Consider the following 25,571-nt stretch of genomic DNA (forward strand, 5'->3'; position numbering starts at 1 on the left):
ATATATGAGTAAATCATTTAATGGCAACTGCTGACACCCATCCCCCACCCTCAAGACCAGCCACCTTGGGTCTGGTTCCTGGCTGGCTGTTGCAGACAGAGGGGGACATGGAAGCCCTCTTCCCGAAGAACAAGGTGATGTATGTGTGGAGGGGGGCACAGCCAAGTCCTGATCATGGCTGTGATTGGCAAATTTGGATCACTCCATGCCAGCTTTAAAGGCAGCTAGCTTGGGAGATCTTCCCATGCAGCTCCACAGCTGGGAGCTCCCACAGGGAACCAGAAGCATGCCCAGATGCTCGCCATAACCAGCTACCCCATGGGTGCCATGGTCAGTCGCCCTGCCACACATCAGGAACCAACCACCTGCCATGCACCAGGACCAGCCACCAGGCATTTCCAGGCTGGTTGTGGGCAGGGGCAGCTGAAATACTCAGCCCCAAAGCCCAAGGTTAGCTCAAGTTTATCCCAAGTGGGAGCCTGGGGGCCACCAGACCCACTGGGCCCATAAGTGGAGTCTCCGCTGAGGTGCACACTGCTCACCCCTAGTCCTGGGGTTGGCAGCTCTCAGCATTCACCAAGATCAGTTGTACTGGCTGGAATTATGCCAGGATACAAGTGGCCAGACAGAAGATTAATGTACAAAACTCAGTAACATTTCTATACACAAGTAATGACCTAAATGAGAAAACCAAGGAAAAAAATTCCATTCAAAATAGCAACTAAAAGTATCAAGTATCTAGGAATAATTTTAACCAGAGATGTAAAGGACGTGTACACAGAAAACTACAAAACATTGTTAAAAGAAATCAGAGAAGATCTGAATAGGTGGAAAGACACTTCCTACTCATGCGTAGGATGGTTAAATGTAATTAAGAAGTCAATTCTACCCCAAATGATCGACAGACTCAATACAATACCAATCAAAATTACAACAATGTACTTTGATGACTTGGAAAAGCCAGTTATCAAATTTATGTGGAAGGGAAAGAGGCCTCAAATAGCTAAAAAGTGTCCTTAAAAAAAAAGAGCAAAGTGGGAGGAATAATATTTCCTGACTTTAAAGCTTATTATAAAGCCACAGTGGTCAAAACAGCATGGTATAGGTATAGCGATAGAAATATTGACCAGTGGAATCAAATTGAGAGTGCAGAGATAGACACCAAATTGATGGTCAATTTATCTACGACAAGACCTCCAAGTCCACTGAACTGGGACGTAGTCTTTTCAATAAATGGGCACGGGAGAACTGGATATCAATAGCCAAAAGAATGAAAGAGGATCTCTACCATATACCCTATACAAAAATTATCTCAAAGTAGATGAAAGACCTAAATATAAAAAACACTACCATAAAACTCCTAGAAGAAAATATAGAACAAACATCTTCAAGACTTAGTAATAGGAGGTAGCTTCTTAAACTTTACACCTAAAGCACAAACAATGAAAGAAAAAACAGATAAATGGAACTCCTCAAAATCTAAAGTTTCTGTGTCTCAAAGGACTTTGTTAAAAAGGTGAAGAGATAGCCAACTCAATGGGAGAAAATACTTGGCAACCACATCTCGGACAAAGGTTTGATATCCTTTGTACGTAAATAAATCATACAACTCAACAATAAAAGAACAAACAACCCAATTATAAATTGGATAAGGGATATGATAAACATTTTTCCAAAGAGCAAATTCAGATGGCTAGAAAATACATGAAGAGATGCTCATTTTCATTTGCTATAAGGAAAATGCAGAGCAAGACTACAATGAGATGCCACCTCATAACTGTAAGAATGGTTGCTAGTCAACAAATAGGAAACCACAAATGTTGGAGAGGACGTGAAAATTTTGGACACTCATTCATTGTTGGTGGAAATATATAATGGTACAGCCACTGTGGAAGACGATTTGGCAGTTCCTCAGAAAACTGAATATCGAGTTGCCCTATGACCTGGCAATACCAATACTGGGTATATACCCAGAAGAGCTGAGAGCAGTGACACAGACAGACATTTGCACACTGATGTTCATAGTGGCACTATTCACAATCACCAAAAGACAGAAACAATTCAAGTGCCCATCAACAGACAAGTGGATAAACAAAATGGGGTATAAACATACAATAGAATATTATGCACCAGTAGGATGAAATTAGGTCCTGAAGCATATGACAATATAGGTAAATCTTGAGGACATAATGCTGAGTGAAATAAGCCAACACGAAAGGATAGATATTGTATAATTTAGCTATTATGACTGGTAAATGTGAACTCAGAGGCTTACAATGTAAAATATAGGGGATTTAGAGTTACACAGAAGCTAGAGATGGGTGAACGAATACCCAATAAGGTTGAACTTAAATGTAACAGAATGGATAGAAGTGAAAGTATTTCATTAATGGGTCTATAAGTCATATTGCCATATTGAAGGCGAATAAGATTGAAAGGGGTTGTACAGAGTCATGTATCACATTAACTAACTCCACAATTATAAATTAGTTCTTACATGAGCTACTTCAAAAGTTTGATCTTGTACAGAGTCAACAATAGAGAGGTATAGGGGAAAAACTAATATTTCATGCTATGGCTTATGGTTAAAAGGAAGACATCAACAGTACTTCAGTAATACCAGGGGTAAATAATTGGTCGGGAGGGACAAGTGATAAGAGGAGGTCTAGATTTGATATTTGGGGAGGCTCTTCGGACCAATGAAATGAAATGAGGCTCTTTGGACCAATGAAAAATGTCTAAAATTGAGAGTGCTGAAGACTGTACAACCAAATGAGGGCACTGTAAGACATGGATTGTGTAATTTGGCATTACTAACGATGCCCAATATATAGAGGGGGCAAAGGGGTACAATGACTGAGAAACAGAATGGTGAACTGTGATATATAATGCATGATAGAATATTGTGTGGCTTCAAAAAGGAATGAAGTCATGAGGCATGCAGTGAAGCGAATGAACCTTGGAGACATTGTGTTGTGTAAAATAAGCCAGAAACTAAAGAACAAATATGGTATGGTCGCTTTTAGAAAATACTTATAAGAAATAAGAAAATCAGAGCCTAGATTGTAAATAGTCACACTTGGTCCAAAGTTGTAAATTGTAAATTACTAAATTCTGAGATGCTGTGCTATATGTATATCAGCTGGTATTTCCCTGGAACTGTGGGTACTTCTATGACACATAAGACTCAGAGCTGGAATCTTGCAGCTCTCAAAGTCAGCATTCCCACATACAACAACAGTTAAAGTAACCAAAAAAGAGGTCAGGCTTCAATTAGAGATAAAAATGAAGCCAACTTGGTTGGGACTAAGCTAAATCAGGATACAGGGCAAAGGATGATAGTGTATGTACTCTAGAGCTTCACTTACTGTATGAGACCAAAGTTTTATTGTGTCTAGAACCTAAATTTTCTGTAACATACAACCTACACAACTTACCTGGGTAGCTAATTAAAACAACCCAAATGCATGGGGCACAGAACAGGAACAAGACTTTGTAATTCTGTATACTTAATGTCATACCTGGATACATCACAGACTGTGCTGGTCAGATAATTTAAAAGAATTGGTAGAGTCCCTTGAGGGACTGGATAAAAAAATATGGAACTACTAAATTTTCCCATCTGGAAAACACCTGGTACTCTATCAAACATTAGGGACTTCCAAGAAAATAGGCCAAGCATTTGATTTTCAGATTTGCCCTTACAAAACTTATTTTTGTAGTGAAGAAGCTAAGACTACCTATAATTATGTCTAAGTGTTCCTTCTAGGAAATCTCTTTTGTGGCTCAAATGTGGCCTCTCTATCTCTCTCAACCCAACTCTTAAGGAAAATCATTACCCTCTGCTCATTCAGGGGTGAAAGTCTCCCTGACAACAAAGGACATGACTCCCAGGGATGAGCCTGGCCCTGGCACAATTGGATTGACAATGCCTTCCAAACCAAAAAGGGGGAAAGAAATGTAACAAAATAAGGTATCAGTTGCTAACAGAGTTCACATGGAGTCATGAGGCTTTTCTGGAGGCTACCCTTATGTATGCTTAAACTAGATATTGCTAATTGCTACGGTTTGCAAACCCCTACCAACATCATTCCTGTTAACCCAAAAGAACACCCAGGGTTCTACCTGAGATTCTACAAAACTTTCATGCGCTAAGTTTACTTTTCAAAAACCTAAAGCCTTCAGATGGTTCCTAGGTCAGATAAGTCCTGAAACCCAGCGGTGCAAGTCTCTCCAGGAACATCAATCAGTTCCATCCCCCTATCCCATACTGTTGACATCCCTTTTCAAGATGAAAGAGTAAGAATGGGCATAGCCCAAATATCCCTAAAGTTCCAGAGAAGGATCAAAGGAGAAGGAGGAGTTATAACAAAGAAGTTAGGATTTAACAAATGACCATGACTACTGAATCATTATATTGATATTTCTGTTTAGTCTCCAGTGTCTTGGAACAGCTAGAAGGAAAAACCTGAAACCCATACCAAACTTTGAAATCTGTTCTATAACTACTTGTTAAAATATACTTTAAAATTTATTGCTATTTTTGCATAGATTTTATATCTCACAATAAAAACAAGTTAGAATGACGCTTGCCCAAATATCCCTAAAGAGTGTATTTCTGTATCATTATATTGATATTTCTTTTTAAAATATCTAAAAAAAGAAATATCTAAAATAAACTATCTTTGTCTTAGATAGCTAGAAGAAAACACCTGAAATGGTGGAATTGTAAACCGTACCATACTTTGAAATTTGTTCTAAAACTACTTGTTAAAATGTACTTTGAAATTTATACTTTTTTGTATATATGTTATATTTCACAACAAAAAATGCTTTAAGAAATGAAAAAAAAATTATACCACAATATCCAGGGCAAGAATCAGATGTAAAAGAGCGGATGAAATCTGGTCAGTTAAACATGGCAATTCTAAAGGTCTAGAATAAGTTCAACAAAGTGTCAAAGAAGAGCCTTAACACAAAGGCAGTCAACAATAAAACCCCAGACAACGGAGAAAAACTAACATTCAGAGTAAACTTTTCAAGATAATCAGATACCTAGACATCAGCAAAAAATTACAAGTCATAATAAAAAACAGGAAGATATAGCCCAGTCAAAGAAAAACTAAAACTTCAGAAGAGACATAGAATTTGGAACAACTAATCAAAGATGTTCAAGGAAATCTCCTAAATCAATTCAAGGGGATAACGAAAGATATGGCTAAAGAGATAAAGTATGTTGAGAAGACACTGGGTGAAGATGAAGAAGAATTTGAAAGTATGTAAAGAAACATAACAGAGCTTATGGGAATGAAAGGCACAATAGAAGAGATTGAAAATACACTAGAAGCATACAATAACAGATACAAACAGGCAGAAGAAAGAATTAGCAAAAATAGAAGAGAGAACAATCAAAATCTCACATACAGAAGAATAAGTAGAGAAAGGAATAGAAAAAATTGAGCAAGGTCTCAAGGAATTGAATGACAGCATGAAGCACACAGACATACTTATCATGAGTGACCCAGAAGGAGAAGAGAAGGGAAAAGGGACAGAAAGAATATTTGAGGAAATAATGGCCCCCAATTTCCTAATTCTTTTGAAAGACATAAATATATATATACAAGAAGTGCAACATACTCCAAACAGAATAAATCCTAATAGACCTACTCCAATAAACATACTAATCAGATTGCCAAATGCCAAAGAATCCTGAACGCAGCAACAGTGGGGGTAGCTATACAAATATTGGACAAAATAGACTTTAAATGCAAAACTGTTATAATAGACAAAGAAGGACACCATATATTCATAAAAGGGGTGTTCTAGTTTGCTAGCTGCTGGAATGCAATACACCAGAAACGGAATGGCTTTTAAAAAGGGGAATTTAATAAGTTGCTAGTTTACAGTTTCAAGGCTGAAAAAATGTCCCAATTAAAACAAGCCTATAGAAATGTCCAATCTAAGGCATCCAGGGAAAGATATCTTGGTTCAAGAAGGCCAATGAAGTTCAGCACATGGCGAACACAATCAGGGCTTCTCTCTCAGCTGGAAGGCCCATGGGAGCACAGCATCATCTGCTAGCTTTCTCTGCTGGCTTCCAGTTTCATGAAGCTCCCCAGGAGGTGTTTTCCTTCTTCATCTCTAAAGGCTCATGGACTCTCTGCTTCATGGTGCTGCAGCATTCTCTGCTCTCTCCGAATCTCTCATTCTCCAAAATGTTTCCTCTTTTATAGGACTCCAGTAAACCAATCAAGACCCACCCAAATGGGTGGAGACACGTCGTCACCTAATCCAGTTTAACAACCACTCTTGATTAAATGATATCTCCAGGGAGATGATCTGATTACAGTTTCAAATATACAGTATTGAATAGGGATTATTCTGCCTTTACAAAATAGGATTTTGATTAAAACATGGCTTTTCTAGGGGACATACATCCTTTCAAACCAGCACAAGGGGAAATCTGACAAGAAGAAATAGCAACCATAAATATTTGTGCACCTAACCAGGATGCCACAAAATGTGTGAGGCAAATAGTGACAAACCTGAATGAAGTAATACATGTCTCTACGATAATAGTTGGAGACTTCAATACACGGCTCTCATCAATAGATAGAACATCTAGACAGAGGAGCAATAAGGAAAAAGAGAACTTGAATGATGTGATAATTGAGGTAGACCTGTGGACATATATAGAACACTGCACACTAAAACAGCAGTATATATATTTTTCTCAGGTGCTCATGCATCATTCTTCAGGATCATACGTTGATTCATAAAACAAGTCTCAATACATTTTAAAAGATTGAAATTTTAGAGAGCATTTTCTCTGGCCATAATGGAGTGAAGCTGGAAATCAATAACAGGTGGAGAACTGGAAAATTCACAAATATATGGAGATTAAAGAACATTCTCTTAAAGAAAAAAAATGCAAGAGAAATCAGTAAATATCTCAAGACAAATGAAAATGAGAACAACATATCAAAACTTATGGGAGGCAGTGAAGGCAGTGCTGAAAGGAAAATTTATAGCCTAAATGTCTACATTAAAAAATAATTAAAAAAAATAATTAAGAAGGGTGGTGCAATGGTGGCTCAGTGGCAAGGATTCTCGCCTGCTGAGCTGGAGACCAGGTTTGATTCCTGGAGCCTGCCCATGCCCCCCCCCGCCCCCCCAAAATAATTAAGAGCTAAAATCAAAGACCTAACTGCACACCTGAAGAACTAGAAAAAGAACATCAAACTAATCCCAAAGTAGGCAGAAGAAAAGAAATAGTAGATATTAGAGAAGAATAAATGAAATTGAGAATAAAAAATTAAAAAACAATAGAGAATAAACAAAAACAAACATTGGTTGTTTAAAGGATCAATAAAACCGACAAACCCTTAGCTAAACTGAAAAAAAATCAGAAGTGTAAATAAATCAATCAATCAGAAATGAGAGGGATACATTACTACTGATCCCACAGAAATGAAAAATTTCATGAGTGTATACTATAAACAACTGTATCCCAACAAATTAGAAAATGTAGGTGAAATAAACAAGTTCCTAGAAACTCACGAAAAATCAACAATGACCCTATCAACAGACCAATTACAAGCAAAGAGATCGAATCAGTCATAAAAAAAGTATCCCAGCAAAGAGAAGCCCAGGAATGACTGGAAGGATTCTACTAATCATTCCGAGAAGAATTAATATCAATCCTGCTTAAACTCTTCCAAAAAACTGAAGAGGAGGGAACACTAACTCATTCTATGAGGCCAACATCACCCTAATACCACCAGATAAAGATACTACAAGAAAAGGAAATTACCAGTTCCTCTAATGAATAAAGATGCAAAAATCCTCAACAAATACTTGCAAACAGAATCCAACAGTATATTACATGACTTATAACCATGATCAAGTGGGTTTAATTCCAGGAATGCAAGGGTGGTTCAACACAAGAATATCAATTACTGTAATACACCATATTAACAAATTGAAGTGGGAAAAACCACATGATTATCTTGATTGATGCAGAAAAGGGTAGTTGACAAAATACAGCATTTTTACTTGGTAAACACTTCAAAACATAGGAATCAAAGGAAACTTCCTCAACCTGATAAAAAGGAGATATGAAAAACCCACAGCTAACATCGTACTCAATGGTGAAAGGCAAAGCTTTCCTTCTAAGATCTTTAACAAGACAAGGGTTCCACTGTCACTACTGTTATTCAACATTGTATTGGAAATTCTAGCCAGTGCAGTTAGGCAGGGAAAATAAATAAAAGGCATCCAAATTGGAAAGGAAGAAGTAATAGTTTTACTATTGCCAAATGACATGATTCTATACCGAAAAAGTTCCAGAAAATCGACAATAAGGCTACTAAAGCTAATAAAAGATTTCAGCAAAGTGGCAGGATATAAGACCAACATGTGGTACTCAGCAGTGTTTCTATATACTAGTAATGGGCAATCTGAGGAGGAAATAAAGAAAAAATTCCATTTACAATAACAACTAAAAGAATCAAATATCTAGGAATAAATCTAATGAAGGATGTGAAGGAATTACACACAGGAAATTATAAAACATTGCTAAAAGAAACCAAAGATGACCTAAATATATGGAAGGACATTCCATGTTCATGGATTGGAAGACTAAATATCATTAAGATGCCAATTCTACCCAAATTGGTTTACAGGTTAAATGCCATCCCAATCAGTATTCCAACAGCCTACTTTACAGAAATGGAAAAGCCAATTGTCAAATTTATTTTGAAGGGTAAGGGCCTCTGTATAACCAAAAACATCTTGAAAAAGAAGAACAAAGTTGGAGGACTCAAACTTTAAGGCATATTACAAAGCTACAGTGGTCAAATCAGTATGGTACTGGCATAAAGATAAATATATTGACCAATGGAATCACATTGAGAGTTCAGAAATAGCCCTTCACCCCTTTGGCTAATTGTTATTTGATAATACTGCCAAGTCCTCTTCTGCTGGTTTGAAGATGTTATGTACCCCAGAAGGTCATATGTTCTTTTAATCCATCCCTGTGGGGGCAAGCCTATTGTGAGTGGACCTTTTTTTTTTTTTAAAGGAAGGAAAGACAGAGAAGGAAGGAAGGATGGAAGGAAGAAAGGGAAACATTTTTAAACATTTTCTTGTTTTATTATATTTTGTTTGTTTGTTTGTTTTTTACATGGGCTGGGGCCGGGAATCGAACCGGGGTCCTCCGGCACGGCAGGCAAGCACTCCTGCCCGCTGAGCCACCGCGGCCCGCCCTGTGAGTGGACCTTTTGATGAGCTTGTCTCGATTGAGGTGTCCCCCAGCCCATTCAAGGTGGGTCCTAGTTCTTTACTGGAGTTCTTTATGAGCGGCATAAAGACAGAAAAGGCAAGGGAGCTTGGAGAGAGAAAAATACCCAGAGAAGCAAGAAGGACCCACAGGAGCTGAGAGAAAGAGTCACAAGAGCTGAGAGAAAGAGTCACTGAAGCCAGAATCAGAAGGCACCAAAGCCCAGGAGAGAAGGAATAGCATATGCCAGCCATGTGCCTTCTCATGTAACGGAGGAACCCTCAATGCCAGTAACTTTTCTTCAGAGAAGGTTTCTTCCTCTTGATGCCTTACTTTAGACATTTTTCATGGCCTTAGAACTGTTAATTTATAAATTAATAAATCCCCATTTCTTGTAAATTACAGTCCAGCAGCTTTAGCAAACCAAAACACCATTCAACTAGGACAGAATATTCTCTTCAACAAATTGTTCTGGGATAACTGGATATCCATATGCAAAAGAATGGAGTAGGACCCCTATCTCAAACCATATTTAAAAATTAACTCAAAATGGATCAATGACTTATATATAAGAGCCAGGACTGTAAAACTGCTGGAAAAATGTATAAGGAAGCATCATCAAGAGAATGTATGAGACAAAGGTTTCTTAGATTTGACACTGAAAGCATAAGACAAAAAATTTAAAAAATAGATAAATGGGAACTCGTCAAAACTAAAAACTTTTGTGCATCAAAGGACTCTGTCAAGAAAGTGAAAATATTTGCAAACTACATATCTGTAAGGGTTTAATATCCACAATATATAAAGAAATCCTACAACTCAACAATAAAAAGACAACTCAATTTTTTTAAATGAGCAAAAGACATGAATAGATACTTTTCTAAAGTGGAAATATAAATGGCTAAAGAGCACATGAAAGATGCTCAACATCACTAACTATTAAGGAAATGCAAATCAAAACCACAATGAAATATAATTTCTTACCTACTAGAATGGCCACTACTAAATAAATAGAAAAACACAAGTGTTAGAGGGAATATGGGGAAATAGGAACACTCATTCACTGTTGGTGAGGACATAAAATGGTTCAGCTCTCGTAGAAGACAGTTTGGGAATTCCTCAGAAAGTTAACTATAGAATTGCCATATAACATGGCAATCCGACTGCTAGGTATATACCCTGAAGAACCGAGGGCAGGGACTTGAACATATATTTGTATACCAACATTTATAGCAGCACTAGTCAAAATTAAAAAAGGATGGAAGCAATCCAAGTATCCATCAACCAAGGAATGGATAAACAAAGGAAGTATATACCTACGATGGAGTATTATTCAGTCATACAAAAGATTGAAGTAATGATGCGTGTAAAAATCTGAGTTAACCTTAAAGACATTATACTGAATGAAATAAGCCAGACATGAAAGGACAAATATTTATGATCTCACTGATATAAACTACCTATAATAACTCATAGACTTAGAATCTAGAATATAGGTTACCAAGGGATAGATTGGAGGTAGAGAATGGGAAGTTGATGCCTAATTTTTATACAGTTTTTATTTAGATTGATTGTAAAGGTTTGGAAATGGATGATGGTGATGGTAGCACATTATTGGGAGTGTAATTAACAGCACTGAATTTTGTATGTGAATGTGATTGAAGGGGGAGGTTTTGGGTTCAGTGTGTTACTAGAATGAAAGCTAGAAAATAAAACATGGAACTTTATAACATAGTGAACTTTGCTGTAGATGATGGACTGTGGTTAATATTACAAGTATAAGAATATCCTTTCATGTATTTTAACAAATATATGATGCTAATACAAGGTATCAATAAAAGGGAAGTATAAGGAAAAAATGCACCTAATATAAACTATGGACTGTAGTGCTATTTTTTTTTATTAATTAACGGAAAAAAAGAAATTAACCCAACATTTAGAAATCATACCATTCTACATATGCAATCAGTAATTCTTAACATCATCACATAGATGCATGATCATCGTTTCTTAGTATATTTGCATCGGTTTAGAAGAACTAGCAACACAACAGAAAAAGATATAGAATGTTAATATAGACAAAAAATAAAAATAATAATAATAGTAAAAAAAAAAGACAAACAAACAACCAGACAGACAAAACAAAACAAAACAAAACAAAAACCTATAGCTCAGATGCAGCTTCATTCAGTGTTTTAACATGATTACTTTACAATTGGGTATTATTGTGCTGTCCATTTTTGAGTTTTTGTATCTAGTCCTGTTGCACAGTCTGTATCCCTTCAGCTCCAATTACCCATTATCTTACCCTGTTTCTACCTCCTGCTGGACTCTGTTACCAATGACATATTCCAAGTTTATTCTTGAATGTCGGTTCACATCAGTGGGATCATACAGTATTTGTCCTTTAGTTTTTGGCTAGACTCACTCAGCATAATGTTCTCTAGGTCCATCCATGTTAATACATGCTTCATAAGTTTATCCTGTCTTAAAGCTGCATAATATTCCATCGTATGTATATACCACAGTTTGTTTAGCCACTCGTCTGTTGATGGACATTTTGGCTGTTTCCATCTCTTTGCAATTGTAAATAACGCTGCTATAAACATTGGTGTGCAAATGTCCGTTTGTGTCTTTGCCCTTAAGTCCTTTGAGTAGATACCCAGCAATGGTATTGCTGGGTCGTATGGCAATTCTATATTCAGCTTTTTGAGGAACCGCCAAACTGCCTTCCACAGTGGTTGCACCATTTCACATTCCCACCAACAGTGGATAAGCGTGCCTCTTTCTCTGCATCCTCTCCAGCACTTGTCATTTTCTGCTTTGTTGATAATGGCCATTCTGGTGGGTGTGAGATGATATCTCATTGTGGTTTTGATTTGCATTTCTCTAATGGCCGGGGACATTGAGCATCTCTTCATGTGCCTTTTGGCCATTTGTATTTCCTCTTCTGATAGGTGTCTGTTCAAGTCTTTTTCCCATTTTGTAATTGGGTTGGCTGTCTTTTTGTTGTTGAGTTGAACAATCTCTTTATAAATTCTGGATACTAGACCTTTATCTGATATGTCATTTCCAAATATTGTCTCCCATTGTGTAGGCTGTCTTTCTACTTTCTTGATGAAGTTCTTTGATGCACAAAAGTGTTTAATTTTGAGGAGCTCCCATTTATTTATTTCCTTCTTCAGTGTTCTTGCTTTAGGTTTAAGGTCCATAAAACCGCCTCCAGTTGTAAGATCCATAAGATATCTCCCAACATTTTCCTCTAACTGTTTTATGGTCTTAGACCTAATGTTTAGATCTTTGATCCATTTTGAGTTAAGTTCTGTATAGGGTGTGAGAGATGGGTCTTCTTTCATTCTTTCGCATATGGATATCCAGTTCTCTAGGCACCATTTATTGAAGAGACTGTTCTGTCCCAGGTGAGTTGGCTTGACTGCCTTATCAAAGATCAAATGTCCATAGATGAGAGGGTCTATATCTGAGCACTCTATTCGATTCCATTGGTCGATATATCTATCTTTATGCCAATACCATGCTGTTTTGACCACTGTGGCTTCATAATATGCCTTAAAGTCAGGCAGCGCGAGACCTCCAGCTTCGTTTTTTTTCCTCAAGATGTTTTTAGCAATTCGGGGCACCCTGCCCTTCCAGATAAATTTGCTTATTGGTTTTTCTATTTCTGAAAAATAAGTTGTTGGGATTTTGATTGGTATTGCATTGAATCTGTAAATCAATTTAGGTAGGATTGACATCTTAACTATATTTAGTCTTCCAATCCATGAACACGGTATGCCCTTCCATCTATTTAGGTCTTCTGTGATTTCTTTTAGCAGTTTTTTGTAGTTTTCTTTATATAAGTTTTTTGTCTCTTTAGTTAAATTTATTCCTAGGTATTTTATTCTTTTAGTTGCAATTGTAAATGGGATTCGTTTCTTGATTTCCCCCTCCGCTTGTTCATTACTAGTGTATAGAAATGCTACAGATTTTTGAATGTTGATCTTGTAACCTGCTACTTTGCTGTACTCATTTATTAGGTCTAGTAGTTTTGTTGTGGATTTTTCTGGGTTTTCGACGTATAGTATCATATCGTCTGCAAACAGTGATAGTTTTACTTCTTCCTTTCCAATTTTGATGCCTTGTATTTCTTTTTCTTGTCTAATTGCTCTGGCTAGAACCTCCAACACAATGTTGAATAATAGTGGTGATAGTGGACATCCTTGTCTTGTTCCTGATCTTAGGGGGAAAGTTTTCAATTTTTCCCCATTGAGGATGATATTAGCTGTGGGTTTTTCATATATTCCCTCTATCATTTTAAGGAAGTTCCCTTGTATTCCTATCTTTTGAAGTGTTTTCAACAGGAAAGGATGTTGAATCTTGTCAAATGCCTTCTCTGCATCAATTGAGATGATCATGTGATTTTTCTGCTTTGATTTGTTGATATGGTGTATTACATTAATTGATTTTCTTATGTTGAATCATCCTTGCATACCTGGGATGAATCCTACTTGGTCATGATGTGTAATTCTTTTAATGTGTTGTTGGATACGATTTGCTAGAATTTTATTGAGGATTTTTGCATTGTAGTGCTATTTTAATATTCTTCCATCAGTTGTAACAAAGGTAGCATGCTAATGCAAAGTGTCAATAATATGAAAGTGTATGGGAAAGCTGTTTTTTTTTATATGATTTGTCTGTAAAACTAAAACTCTTCTAATTAATTCTACCAAACAGCTGAATCAGAATAAGTCCTAATCCTGTGCTGAAAGCCTTCTAGGGAAGGTCACAGAAAGAGAGAAACATGCATAGGGCATCCAGAAGCTGGAAGTCGATGGAACCAAGAAGACAGGAGAGGCTGCCATCTGCAGCCATTGTGACAGAAAATCCAAGGATCAAGGATCACCAGCAGCCAGCCCCAGAATGCCACAGTCTTCTAGGAGAAGGTATTGCCTTGATGACACTTTGATTTTATATTTCTTCCAGCCTCAAATTTGTGAGCCAATAATTTCCCATTGTTTAAGCCAAACCATTTCAATGGTATTTGCTTTTAGAAGCCAGGAAACTAAAATAATTAGCAAATCAAATACAGCAATACATGAACAGGATGGTGTATACAGTATATTCAGAGACAGTGTGAATATATATGTAGAAAATTTTTAACAACTAAGAAAAACTATAGATCATGGTTAAATGGGTTTATTCCACAATTCAAGTATAATTTTAAAAGTAATAAATAAAATTTACCATTAACAGAATAATGAATAAAAGTCAAACAATCATCTCAATAGATGCTGTTCTAGTTTGCTAGCTGCCGGAATGCAATATACCAAAAACGGAATGGCTTTTTAAAAGGGAAATTTAATAAGTTGCTAGTTTACAGTTCTAAGGCTGAGAAAATGTCCCAATTACAACAAGTCTATAGAAATGTCCAATCACAGACATCCAGGGAAAGATACCTTGATTCAAGAAGGCCGATGAAGTTTAGGATTTCTCTCTCAAGTGAGAAGGCACATGGTGAACACAGTTAGGGCTTCTCTCTTGGCTGGAAGGGCACATGGTGAACACGGCATCATCTGCTAGCTTTCTCGCCTGGCTTCCTGTTTCATGAAGCTCCCCAGGAGGCGTCTTCCTTCTTCATCTCCAAAGGTCACTGGCTGGTGGACTCTCTGCTTCATGGTGCTGCAGGATTCTCTGCTCTCTCTGAGTCTCCCAGTCTCCAAAATGTTTCCTCTTTTATAGGACTTCAGAAACTAATCAAGACCCACTCAAATGGGTGGAGATATGTCATCCCCTAATCCAGTTTAACAATCATTCTTAACTAAATCACATCAACTAGGGAGATGATCTCATTACAGTTTCAAATATACAGTATTGAATAGGGATTATTCTACCTTTATGAAATGGGATTTATATCAAAACATGGCTTTTCTTAGGGGGCATACTTCCTTTCAAACCAGCACAGATGCATAAAAAGTATTTGATGAAATTCAACAGCATTCATGATAAGAACCCTTAGCAATTTAGGAATGGAAGGGAACTTCTTTAATCTTATCATAGGTGTCTACAAAAAACCTCCAGCCAACATCACAGTCAGTGGATACCAACTGAATGCTTTCCTCCTGAATTCAAGAACAAGACAAAGATGTCTAATATCACCATTTCTAGTCAACAACATATAAGCCCCAGCCAGTGCAACAAAGGAAGCAAAGAACTATAAGTTGTCAGGATCAGAAAGGAAGAAACAAGATATTCACCATTCACAGGCAGTGTCATTACTTATATGGGGAAAATTTTAAATTTATAGAAAAAGTATTAATAGGTGAATTTTGAAAGATCACTGCATACAAGAGCAATAGACAGACAATAAAAACTTTAAAATATACCATTTATATTAGAATCCAGAAAAATCACACCCTGAAGAATAAACCTAACAAAAGTTGTGCAGGACCTAACCACTGAAAACAACAAAGGATTATTGAGGGGGTATTAAAAAGTCCCTAAGTAATTAGACAGATAGTCCATGTTTGTAGATCAGAAAACTCAATATTTGCCAATTTTCTAAAAATTGATTTATATATTCAGTATAATTTCAATAAAAATTTCTGCAGGCATATATATGTGGAAAATTGAAAATGGATTCTAAAATGAATATGGAAGTGCAAAAACTAAAAAAAGTCAAGCTAATTTTAAAGAAGAATAGAGCTGGAGGACTTACATTATTAAATATAAAATTATTATGAAGATATAGTAATTTAGACAGTGTGTATTGCCAGGAGAGGCAGATAGGCCAGTAGAGTAGAGTAAAGAGTCAGAAATAGTTCTACATGTCTATGGTCACTTGATTTATAAGAAACGTGATACTGCAGTACATTGAGGTATGGGTGGTTTCTATACATGGTGCCAGGTCAATGGGATACACCTATTAAAAAAAGAAACTTAACCTTATCTCATAAAGCAATTCCACACCCATTGCAGATTTAAACATGGAAGGTAAAAGAAAACTTTTAAAGAAAACATAGGAGAATATCTTCATAACCATGAGTAGGCAAAGGAAAAAATGCCCTAACCATAAACAAACAAAAATTAATAAATTAGGCCATGTTAAAAATAAATACTCTTATTCATCAGAGCTCATAATTGGGAGGTTGAAATGTAAGCTACAATATTGGAGAAGATATTTGCAATATATATACCAGAAAATGATTAGTATTCAGATTGTATAAAGGTCTCCTGGAAATAAATGGGGGGAGGGGAGAAAGGAGACAACCCAACAAACAAAATGAGCAAAAGACTTAAACATATATTTCACAAAAAAGGGCATCCCAAGGGCCAACCGACATATAAAGTTGTGTTTAACCTAATAATCATCAGGGAACAAAATAAACCCTAACGTAATCATTTTACATACATTTTCCTCCAAAAGGCTAAATTTAAAATGAGCAATAATACCAAGTGTTGGAGAGGATGTAGAGCAACTGAACTTTCATATGTTTAATGGGAGCATAAATTATTACAAACACTTTGGAGAACTGTTTGAAACTATCTTCAGAAGATGAACATATACATACACTGTAACTCAACAATTTTACTTCTACTTATATGCACAGCAGAAATATGTGTGTACGTTCACCAAAAGACACATACAGGAATGTTCATGGCAGCTCTATTCATAATGTAAACTTCTTAGTGAAGGTGTGTCAACTTGACCAGATAACGGTGCCCAGTTGTCTGGTCGAGCAAGTACTAGCCTAAACATTACTATGAAGACATTTCACAGAACTTAAATAATCAGTAAGTTGATTGCTAGATGTAATCTATGACTGATAATATCTATAATCAACTAAGGAGAGTGTCTTCATCAATGAGACATTAGTCAATCAGTTGATAATTTTAAAAATGAGAAGTCAGAAGAGAGAATTTTCATCTCCACTTCAGCCAGCCAGCCTCTCCTGGGGAATTCATCAAAGACCTTCATCAGAGTGCCAGCTTACAGCCTGCCCTTTGGAATTTGAACTTGTTTATCCCCACAGTTTCATGAGACACTTTTAAAAACAGTAAAATAATGGGCAAAAGACTTGAGCAGACACTTCACAAAAGAAGATACAAAATTGGTCAATGAAAATGTGCACATCATTTGTTATCCAAGACATACAAATTAAGACTATTTTGAGATACAGTTTCATACCCACCACAATCATTAAAATTTAAGAGGCTGGTGACATCAAATGGCGGCAAGTATGTGGAACATCTAGAACTCTCATACTTTGCTTGTGGGTGTGTAGATTGGTGCAACCATTTTGGAAAACTATTTGGCTGTTTCTTATAAAGCTGAAGATACATAAACCCTATGACCCAGGAATCCCAATTCCACTATTAGATATTTACCTAAAGAAATAAAAATGTATCCTTCAAACGACTTGTACATGAATGTTGAGAGTGGCTTGATTCATAATAACCAAAACCTGGGGAGAAAACCTAAATGGCTATCAACAGGAAAATTGGTAAACAAATTGCGAAATATTCATACAATGGAATACTATTTAGCATAAAAAAGAATGAATTACTGATATATACACAAAAACATGACTATATGTCAAAAACATTTTGTTGAGCAAAAGAACCCAGACACAAAGGAATGTATTGTTTTCTGATTCCATTTATATGAAGCACAAGAATAAGTAGAAGTAATCTATGGTGATAGAATTCAGAGTAGTGGTTCCCTGTAGGGGCTGAGAATTAACTGAAAAAGGGAGGGCTCAAGGGAAATTTCTTGGAAAACAGAAATGTTCTATATTTTTTGGTTAGGATAATGATTCTATGAAGTAAATATCCATCAAAACTCAATGAGTTGTACATTGTATGAAAAGTTACCTCAGAGGATAAAATAACTTTAATGAATATTGAACTCTAGTTAGTAGGTTTGCTTCTTGCAGTTGTTGGGGAAGCAATTTTAAAGCTACTTTTATTTATAGAGTTCTCATTATTAAAGTAGTTACAAATATGGAAAGGAGGAAAACCAGAGTAGATACTATCGTATTGGATCTGATTTGGAGGTATCGGTATGAACTCATGATATAGTATATGTGTGTACACTTATCTGTGTGTATATACTTATAGATATATAGAAATGTATGGGGCATATGTATATGTACATACATACACATATTTCATAGCTCTGTCCTCTAAGAAGGCCTGGAAGCAGTAGCTTATAGTGGTCATGAACACACCTAATATCCAGATCTTGATTTCTTAATTCCATTATCTTCCAAAAGGAATCAGTGTTTGTGTAATGATGGCTGATTCCAGGACTGGAGAAAGGAAAGAACAAGATGAGCCTGGAACATCTTATTGTGCTCAAAGAATGATGGGGATATGTCAAGCAAGTGTACAGGGGTTATAGCTGGCCAAATTTGAAGTGAATTGGACATCAAAATAAATATGAAAATAAGAAATTATGACCCATTAAATAAAATATGAATCCATGAGTCCTTACTAATTTAAATAATTGAATAAAGAAATAGGTGAGGAGAAAAGACAGCTCTTCCTTTCAGTAGAATACCAATTAATAAATAGAGGGAATGGTGAAGTTTGAAAATCATCAATGGAATCTAAAACTAGAGACTGAAAATTAAAAAAAAAAAATTTACATAGTCTCAGAGCATCACCCCACCAGTTACATATACGTTTCATACGGGAAAATAGTTTCTTTATAGCTGAGAAACCTTGTAGACACCAGCTGATCAAGGTTCAAAAAAATTATGTGTATTAATGGATAAATAGATATATAATGGAACAAACAAATTGTAAACAATTGTTGAATCTTGGTAAAAGATATATGAGAGTTCTTGGTACTGTTCTTGCCACTTTTCTGTCAGTATGAAATTATATCAAAATTAAAACATGAAAAGTATGTAGTAACTATATTATTCCACTTATATGAAGTTCAGAAACAGGCCAAATTAGTTTACACAGAAATTAAGATATTAAATACCTTAAGGGGTGGGTAATGATTGCAGTGGGCATAAGAAGTAAAATTTTATTTAAAATGAAAAATTAAGATCAATCTAAGTAGAAAGAAAAAGTCATCAAGAATTAAAAAGATGAAATAAAATTGTCTTGGTTCACAGATGCTGTGCTTGTGTACATAGAAAAGCTCACACATCCACAGATTTTTAGAAATGAAAAGAGAATTAAGCAACAACCTCTCATTATAAAAATAATAGAGAAATCAATTGCATATCTAAATACAAGTAGCATCTAAACTAACATATAAATCTAATTTTTAAACAATATCATTAATAACAGCAACATAGGGCAGGCCATGGTGGTTCAGCAGGCAGAATTCTCACCTGTCATGCTGGAGACCCGGGTTCAATTCCCAGTGTCTGCCCATGCAAAAAACAAAACAAAAACAAAAATAATAGCAACACAGTCTACAAAATACTTAGAAATAAATCTAAAAAGATATGTAAAATTAGTTTCCAGAAAATTACAAAATGTGATAGAAAAACATTAAATAAGGTGTAGCAAAATAAATGGAGAAATAGCCCATGTCAATAACCTAAGGTTGACAATCTTCTCAACTGATCCATAGACTAAATTCAACTTCAATAAAATCCCAACTGAAATTTTCTTATAGCCTGATGTGTTAGTCAGGGTTCCGTAGAGAAACAGAACCAATAGGAGAGATTGGTAAATATGAGATTTATAAAGATATCTCATGCAACTGTGGGAATGGAAGAGTCCAAAATCCATAGGGCAGGCTGTGAAGCTGGTGGCTCCAATGAAGGATCTGGATGAACTCCACAAAAGAGGTTTGCCAGCTAAAGAAACGGTGAAGAATTCTCTCTTCTTCCTTAACAGTCTTCAACTGATAGGTTTATCTCATTGCTGGGAACCACCCACCAAATATCCCCACAGCAATCATTAGGCCAGTGCTTGCCTGACCAGACAACTGGGCATCATCCCTTGGCCAAGTTGACACCAGAATGTAACCATCACACCTAAGCTGATATGAAAATTTTTATGGAAAGGAAAAAGGCCAAAAGTAATCAAGAATAAATGTTAAGAATTATAATACAAGATATTAAGGTTTATAAATAAAACTACAAAAATGAAAACTATGCTATTTGTGCAGGGATTAACATATTGGCCAATGGAATAGAATGAAGAACTCAGAAACAGATTCACATGTAAACAAAAGGTTGATCTATGACAGGGGTAGAATTTCTCATTCGTGGGGAGAAAAGAGAACACTTTCAGTACATGGGGTTGAAATAATTGTTTATCCATATTGTGTTGGTTAGGAGTATGTGCGCAAATTCTTTGGCATCCCCTTCAAAAGATGGAGCCTAATTCTCCTTCCCTTGACTTAGTAACTCACTTTTAATGAATGGGAAAAAAACAGTGAAGATGATGGTGTGCAACTTTGGAATTAGGTCATACTTTTTTCTCTTGCTCTCTATTGGATTGCTCACTCTGGGGAAAGTTCTGTCATGCCATGTGGGCACATAAGCAGCCTATGGAGAGGACTATGTGGCCAACAGTGATGGCCTGTATAGGAAACATATCTTTCATCCCCAGTCAAATATGCAGATGACCATATCTGCTGCTAACATCCTACTACAACCGTATCCAAGTCTCTGAGCCAGAGCTATCCAGCCTGAGTTATTGACCCACAGAAACTGCAAGATAATAAATGTTTATTTGGCCACCAATATTTGATAATTTGTCATGCAACAATACATAAATAATACACATATTAAAAATATGAAGAAGAGAAAATAGTTCTCTGATACCACACATTCAAAAAAAAAATAATTCTACATTGGTTATGTACTTAAATATTAAAATAAAAGCTTAAAACTTTTCGGAGAAAATGGAGCAGAGTATCTTTCTTACCTTGAGGTAGGAAAGGGTTGCATAACTCAGAAAAAGCACTAACTTTAAAACAACAAAAGATTGATATATTCCACTATCTATCTTCACAGTAAGGCCTTTTAGACATCAAAAGTCATTATAAAGTGAAATACAACAAACTAGAGAACATATTTGGAACACATCTGGCAAAATTTTTGTATCCAGAATATAGAAAGGCCCCCTACAAATCTACAAGAAGGCAAATGACCCAATAGAGAAATGGGTTACACATGAAGAGATGTTGCATAGAAAATGAAACATTTGGCTGATAAATATGTGGAAAATGCCCATCTTATTTTTAGAGCAATTAAAATTCAAATCACAGTAAAATCCAATTTCACACTAGATTGGAAAAAATTAAAAGTTCAACAGTATCAGGTGTTGTACAGGATGTAAAATCAATGAGAATGCTGATGGCAGGAGTGTTAACTGGCACGGCTGCACTGAGATGCGTACTCTATGGCCCACTTCCACAGATATACGTATATTCTTGAATATATGCATTGAGAGACGTGTAAAAGAAGGTCATAGTAGCAAAGTTTGTAGGCCCAAAACTGGAAAGTACACATATATCCATCAATAATAGACTGGATAAATAAATGATGGCATATACATGGTGTTGCAATATTACACAACTGTGAAAATACAAAAACATGGGTGAATCATAGAAATATAATGTTAAGAAAAATCAAGTTTCCAAAATACTCCATCAAGGATGACAACTTATTTACAAGAAACAGGGAAGAACAGATCAGTGCATTGCAACCATACTCATCAATTGACAATGGGTTAGGAGATTATGAGGTAATTAATGATGTGAGTATACTTAATCTTGTCTTTCATATTCTTGAATATACTAATCAAAGTTATTAGTATATAACTTTCTGATAATTTCATTACTTAGCTACCCGATCTGTTTCAGTTTTGTCTCTTTCTCTTGCCTTTCTTTCATATTGTATGTTCTTATATAACGGCCTGTTTGTTGTGTTTTTTTAAGGTTGAAAGGGATTTATTGTAAAGGGGGGAGAGGTAGAGGAGGGGGGCAGGGGGAAACGGTAAAGGAACACTTTCTTCAAGAGCCCGAAGAAAATGTCCACCTGCATTTTGATGTATTTCTCCTTTTATACTCTGAGGTTTGCCATCCCTTATTGGTATGGAATTCTGCATTTGGTGTCTCATCTGATTGCCTTTGGCTCGTATTTTTGCTTCCTTCATTTTGTGCTTGTTCTGACCTGTTTTCTCCTTATTGGTGGAGTTTGTGCTATAAGTTCTTCTTTGATGTGGCTTTCTGCCCTGGGCAACATTTGGCAAGAGGCTTCACAAGTTGTGGCAAGGAGGAGGGGGAAGGGAAAGGGTCACGACTCCGTGGACCATGTGTTTCAGCTGATGCTGCAGGAGGAGAGGGGGTTGGGGCCTGAGTTTTGTCCCCTGCGACCTGTCATTCCTGCCTTTTGCTTATTATAAAATTAAGGGAAGGAGGTGGGGTGTTTGTCATTTTTAACTGCTTCCTGCTGTAAGGGGCAGTGTTAGGGGACTTCAGGGAATGGAGGCAAGATTTTCGATGTGATGGTTGTCAGGGGCTGCTTCATCCAGTTCTTGCCTTGCAAGTCTTTGGTAACCTAGCACGTCATTCCTGAAAGAGCTTAAGAGTAATATATTATGAACTGTTTTTTGAATTAGCAAAGTCACTGTGCAGTGTAAGAACTGATTAACAAGCTTACAGAACAAGGGTGCACGGGCAAGTAAAATTGAAAAAAAAGAAAAGAAAGATAAGTGGCCCTATAAGGGGAAGTAGGTAGGGGAGCCAGAATGACATCCTATACCATGAAGACTCAGCATTGTGTTTTTGCAGCCTTACAGCCCAGTCTTTAAGTTTTTTTGCTCACCCAGGACTACTCCTGACTTATGGGCATAGATGCAGCATTCCTTGCTGAGGAATAGGCAGAGGCCACCCTTTTGGCTGTTGTAGGTTTAGCCTGTGCCTCTTTGCAGAATTACTGCCGTGAGTGAGTTAACTTGATTTTGTACATTAATTACAGTGGCAGAAAGTTTTTTCCTACTATCCTGGAGTTCTTTAGAGAGCATCTGTGATGTTACTATACCAGCAACACCAGAACCTACTCCTGTTAGGTTGCCTAGAGTAGCTAAGAAAGGCACAAGGATAACATCTCATTTCCGTCTTAGGTTAATGTTAAGGAGACTAGGGAAGGATGGTAAGTGGGAGCTATTGAGATTCTGGGTGATATAGGCCAGGGTATAAATTCCTGTCCAGTTAGTAGGTAGACAAAATTTTTATAATTTTTACTAAAATAGACTAATAATCCAAGAAAACTTTGTTATTTTAACAGAGAAAACTAAATTTTAATTTGGTATTAATATATTATTTGACATTAAAGCTTTACCCATCAGATTTTCCCAACTTTGACCATAATTTCCTTTCCACTAACATTTCACGACTTACTATATCCATTCAGGTTTTGTCTACTTTTTCCTCATTCTGTAACAACCATTTATTTTATCTTAAGGCAAAACTATCCTTTTTTTCCTTTTAATAGAATCACATCCTTTATATCTTTTATAGTTAAGTTTCTATGCAAACATCTCATCACAGACAATGACCATTAGACTCAAACTTGTCAGAATAATGTCAAATATTTATAACACATCAGTGAATCATTTTTGAGACAGTAATTTTGCAATTTTTTAATGAAGAATTTAAGATTGGGGTTGGGTGAAGATTGTGGCTGAGGGTAAGTAGCAAGATTGCAGGTGGTGTGAGGCTTATCTTTGAAAGTAAGGGAAATGTGAGCAGCGTGTTTAGTTTAGCTAGAATGTTTTGTCCTAAAAGTGGGACTGGGTATGTAGGTACTATTAAGAACGAATGGAAAATACTGAACCTGAGTTGGAAGAGGCCAATCTAGTCTCAAAATGGAGGTATCACTGCCTGGTAGCCTGCAGCCCAACTCCCGCCATCTCTGCTGCCACTGGGGGCGGGGGGGCGGGGGTATGGAGGGAATGATCCAAAGGAACCAGAGCAGTTGAGAAAACTGTTTATTGGTGGTTTGAGCTTTGAAACTACAGATGATAGTTTAAGAGAACATTTTGAGAAATGGGACGTGCTCACAGATTGTGTGGTGATGAGAGACCCCTCAAACAAAATGTTCCAGAAGCTTTGGTTTTGTAACTTACTCTTGTATTGAAGAGGTCGATGCAGCAGTGTGTGCTTGACCACACAAGGTTAATGGGTGTGTAGTGGAACCAAAGAGAGCTGCTTGTAGAGAGGATTCTGTAAAGCCTGGTGCCCATCTAACAGTGAAGAAAATTTTTGTTGGTGGTATTAAAGAAGATACAGAAGAATATAATTGGAGAGACTACTTTGAAAAGTATGGCAAGATTGAAACCATAAAGTTATGGAAGACAGGCAAAGTGGAAAAAAGAGAGGATTTGTTTTTGTGACCTTTGGTGATCATGATACAGTTGATAAAATTATTGCTTAGAAATACCGTACTAATAATGGGCATAATTGTGAAATGAAAAAGGCCCTTTCTAAACAAGAGATGCAATCTGCTGGACCACAAAGAAGTCATGGAGGTGCATTTGGTAACTTTATGGGCTGTGGAGGGAACTTTGGAGGTGGTGGAGGGAACTTTGGCTGTGGTAGAAACTTTGGTGGAGGAGGAGGCTATGGTGGTGGAGGTGGGGGCAGCAGAGGTAGTTATGGAGGAGGTGATGGTGGATATAATGGATTTGGAGGTGATGGTGGCAACTATGGCGGTGGTCCTGGTTATAGTATTAGAGGGGGCTATGGTGGTGATGGACCAGTGTATGGAAACCGAGGTGGTGGATGTGGTGGTGGTGGAAGATACGATGGTTACAATGAAGGAGGACATTTTGGCGCTGGTAACTATGATGGTGGTGGGAATATAATGGTTTTGGAAATTATAGTGGACAACAGCTGTCAAATTATGGACCCATGAAAGGGGGCAGTTTTGGTGGAGGAAGCTCGGGCAGTCCCTATGGTGGTGGTTATGGATCTGGTGGTGGAAGTGGTGGATATGGTAGCAGAAGGTCCTAAAAACTCAACAGAACATGGCTACAGTTCATAGCAGGAGAGAGAGCAAGGAGTTGTCAGGAAAGCTGCAGGTTACTTTGAGACAATCATCCCAATGCATTAGAAGAACTGTAAAAATCTGCCACAGAAGGAACGATGATCCACAGTCAGAAAAGTTACTGCACCTTAAACAGGAAACCCTTCTTGTTCAGGACTGTCACAGACACAGTTTGTAGAAGTGCAGCTATTATTAATGCAATATAGTGTCAATTAGGTGTGCATTCCTGAGGTCCTTTATCTGTCGTAGCGTTGTCTTTTCTTTTT

At 36.7% G+C, this 25,571-nt stretch overlaps 1 pseudogene; it reads left to right on the plus strand.

Annotated features, from left to right (window-relative positions):
- Positions 1-294: 294 nt before the first annotated feature.
- On the plus strand, positions 295-25,278 carry LOC143690361 (heterogeneous nuclear ribonucleoprotein A3 pseudogene; annotated as a pseudogene).
- The last annotated feature ends 293 nt before the right edge of the window (positions 25,279-25,571 follow it).

This window comes from Tamandua tetradactyla, chromosome 7 (genome assembly GCF_023851605.1).
Source record: "Tamandua tetradactyla isolate mTamTet1 chromosome 7, mTamTet1.pri, whole genome shotgun sequence".
In the NCBI taxonomy this organism is placed as follows: domain Eukaryota; kingdom Metazoa; phylum Chordata; class Mammalia; order Pilosa; family Myrmecophagidae; genus Tamandua; species Tamandua tetradactyla.